This window comes from Nematolebias whitei, chromosome 7 (assembly GCF_014905685.2).
Source record: "Nematolebias whitei isolate Nwh7 chromosome 7, NemWhi1, whole genome shotgun sequence".
NCBI classification, from domain to species: Eukaryota; Metazoa; Chordata; class Actinopteri; order Cyprinodontiformes; family Rivulidae; genus Nematolebias; species Nematolebias whitei.
In genome coordinates, this window is record NC_056504.1 from 11,811,204 (window position 1) to 11,815,075 (window position 3,872).

General features: G+C 40.2%; 1 protein-coding gene across 1 annotated transcript in view; it reads left to right on the forward strand.

Moving 5' to 3' along the window:
* The window catches only part of fgd5a (FYVE, RhoGEF and PH domain containing 5a), a 45,198-nt gene that overhangs the window by 23,481 nt on the left and 17,845 nt on the right, over nucleotides 1–3,872 (forward strand). The gene's annotated exons all lie outside the window — the stretch shown is intronic.

Genomic DNA, 3,872 nt, shown 5'->3' on the forward strand with positions numbered 1-3,872 from the left:
GAACAAGGAGAAGACTGATCAGAGATGCAGCCAAGAGGCCCATGATCACTCTGGATGAACTGCAGAGATCTACAGCTGAGGTGGGAGAGTCTGTCCATAGGACAACAATCAGTCGTACACTGCACAAATCTGGCCTTTATGGAAGAGTGGCAAGAAGAAAGCCATTTCTCAAAGATATCCATAAAAAGTGTTGTTTAAAGTTTGCCACAAGAACCTGGGAGACACACCAAACATGTGGAAGAAGGTGCTCTGGTCACATGAAACCAAAATCCAACTGTTTGGCCACAATGCAAAACTATATGTTTGGTGTAAAAGCAACACAGCTCATCACCCTGAACACACCATCCCCACTGTCAAACATGGTGGTGGCAGCATCATGGCTTGGGCCTGCTTTTCATCAGCAGGGACAGGGAAGATGGTCAGAATTGATGGGAAGATGGATGGGGCCAAATACAGGACCATTCTGGAAGAAAACCTGTTTGAGTCTGCAAGAGACCTGAGACTGGGACGGAGATTTATCTTCCAACAAGACAATGATCCAAAACATAAAGCCACATCTACAATGGAATGGTTCACAAATAAACGTATCCAGGTGTTGGAATGGCCAAGTCAAAGTCTAGACCTGAATCCAATCGAGAATCTGTGGAAAGAGCTGAAGACTGCTGTTCACAAACGCTCTCCATCCAACCTCACTGTGCTCGAGCTGTTTTGCAAGAAAGAATGGGCAAGAATTTCAGTCTCTCATGTGAAAAACTGATAAAGACAAACCCCAAGAGACTGTAGCTGGAACTGCAGCAAAAGGCGGCGCTACAAAGTATTAACACAAGGGGGCCGAATAATATTGCACGCCCCACTTTTCAGTTTTTTATTTGTTAAAAAAGTTTGACACATCCAATACATTTCATTCCACTTCACGATTGTGTCCCACTTGTTGTTGATTCTTCACAAAAAATAAAAATTTTATATCTTTATGTTTGAAGCCGGGCAGCACGGTGGCGCAACTGGTAGAGCTGCTGCCTCTCAGCAAGCAGGTCCTTAGTTCAAACCCCGGTCCAGGGGCCTTTCTGGGTGGAGTTTGCATGTTCTCTCCGTGCATGCGTGGGTTTTCTCCGGGTACTCCCGTTTCCTTCCACAGACCAAAAACATGCATGTTAGGCTGATTGGTAACTCTAAATTGTCCCTAGGTGTGAGTGAGAGAGTTAATGGTTGTTTGTCTCGTTTGTCTCTATGTGTCCCTGTGATGGACTTGCGACCCGTCCAGGGTGTACCCCGCCCCTCACACAGTGATTGCTGGACATGGGCACCGGCGACCCCCGTGACCCAAAATGGAATAAACTGGTTAAGATAATGGATGGATGGATGGATGGATGGAGGATGTTTGAAGCCTGAAATGTGGCAAAAGGTTGAAAAGTTCAAGGGGGATGAATACTTTTGCAAGGCACTGTAGCTCAGAGTCAATGAACCGTTAGAGATGATTGTACAAAGAAGGATGCTTCATAAAATGAAGAACATTAGACAACACTCAGCATCCTCTTCATCAGACTGTCATACCTCAACAAAGTGTCGTCAGACTGAGGCTTCTTCAGATCCGTTGTAGGACAGACTGCTACAAGAGACCCTTCCTGCCCACAGCCATCAGCATCTAGAACAACTCTTTAATGAAACCAGGATGATGAGTTACAATATTTAATTTCCCTATGGGATTAATAAAATTTTTTTGAATTGAATTGAATTGAATGACAACACATAACTCCTCGTGCTTCTCATTGTGCTTTGAGGTTTTTGCTTTGCTTCAGCATTAACTTTGGCATCAATCATTTTTGTCTGTCTGTTGGCAAAATATCTTATTAACTACTGAATGAATTTAAGGGAAATGTTCAAAAATGACTTACTGGATTTAAATCTCAAAGTGATTAACGTTTGGAGTCAATTCAATTCAAGATGGCTACCACAGCTAGTTTACGTTTTCCAACCCTAAAGTGGCTACAACTCACTAAATGTTACCAAAAAATTGCTAAAATGTGATATGGTTGTAGCTGAGAGTCAAAAAAATACTTTGGATATGACATCTCGCAGTAATGAGATCACACCAAACTTTTTTTTTCAAGGTTTGACCAAAATGACTTTACCACTAACATTTCTAACACGATGATCTTCAACTTCAACTCTAGCATGAGACAAACGAGGCTTTTAGTTACCCTGTGAACTGGCTGGAAATTAATAAATTGGTGCAGCAATAAATGTAAAACATGACACAACCTTGTCATCTACTAAAATAAACATTCTTTTAACAACTATAAAACAAACAAAAAAAAAGACATAATTTTAGAAGAACAATCGTCATAATGTTCCTCATAACCCCTTTAAATAACATTTGTCTCCTTCTAACATAATAAAACTTGAAATGATATTTGTTGTATTTCTGTGCACTTTATATTAGAATCATAAAACCACTATAGCTAATCTTTCCGTCACCTCTTTGAACATTTCATCATCACTGTTGCATAATGCAGATCAGTGTGATGTTATAACTCTTCAAACTGGGATCCTCTGAGTTATTGGACTTTAATGCAGGTCGATGTCACTGGTATGAAGAAAGCGAGTGATTCAGCCGGGAGTCAGCAGCGGCACAGCGTGTACCAACACAGTCTGGGAAAAAACAAGGAGCAGCGTTAAGTGAGAGGCACACATGAGCTATTGTTCCATTGTTTGATAAGGAATAACAAGAATACAAAGAATTTCCAGCCCCTGTCTCCACATAGGAAGGGAGGCTGTGCTCCTCTTCAAAATGACTTTCCCAACGAAGGCTTCAACTTATGAGGCTCAAAATCTTTCTTTTCTCTAATGTGACCCTTGACCTCTCCGCTGAGTTATGACTGAGCGGGTCATCCTAAATGTTGTTTTGATTTACTTTAACTGGGAGAAAATGGAAGAGGGCCACCTGCATCATGAAGGACCCTGCTCACCCAGCACACACACTTTTTGTCCCGCTCCCCTCAGGAAGGAGGTTGAGGAGCATTATGTGTAGAACCACTAGACTGAGGAACAGCTTCTACCCTGAGGCTGTTACACTCATGAATCTCTAACCAGAATAATCACTGTGAAAACAAATCAAATCATGCTGCTGATTTATTTCATGCTGCTGATTTATTTCATGCTGCTGTGTTCATTCATACCCATCTGCTCGCACAGACTCATGTTCGTGCTGCTGTTCGGCGTATTGATTTTATACTATTAGTGCTTAGCGTATGTTTAGTTAATGTTTTTCTTAGTTCATATCTTAGATCTTATTACAGTTTTTCTTTTACATTTTAATACTTTTGTTGGATGTAACTGAGACTCTGTGTACACAATTTTGTTCCACCACATGTACCACATGCGATGTGAATGACAAATAAAGAACCTTTGACTTTGATGATGATCTGGTGACAATCAGATGGATAAAAATGAGGCTAAAGCTTCACTCTGAAGATCTGCAACTTGCTCGTTGGAAGTCTAACAGACCAGATTGAGCCCGATTATGTTCAGCAGTTATATCCAGTGGTGTAGTCTACATTCTTGTAGTGGGTATACTGTGCTTAGAAACCAAAGTACACTGGTTTGTACAATGTAATCTTCAATTAATTTTGATTTTTAAGCATATTGAACATTTCCAAATTTCGCTGAAGATTATATTTAAATAAATGTACAACAAACTTTGTACAACAGTTGGCTTTGTATTAAAACATTTTATAGAGTTTATAAAACAGTATCAAACCAAAACACGTTCAAGTATTAAGTAAGTACAGAATTACAGTTTACAATAATTTGCTGGATAATGTAATAAGTCAGAGTCAGAGTCAGAGTTTCTTTATTGTCATTCGCACCTCATG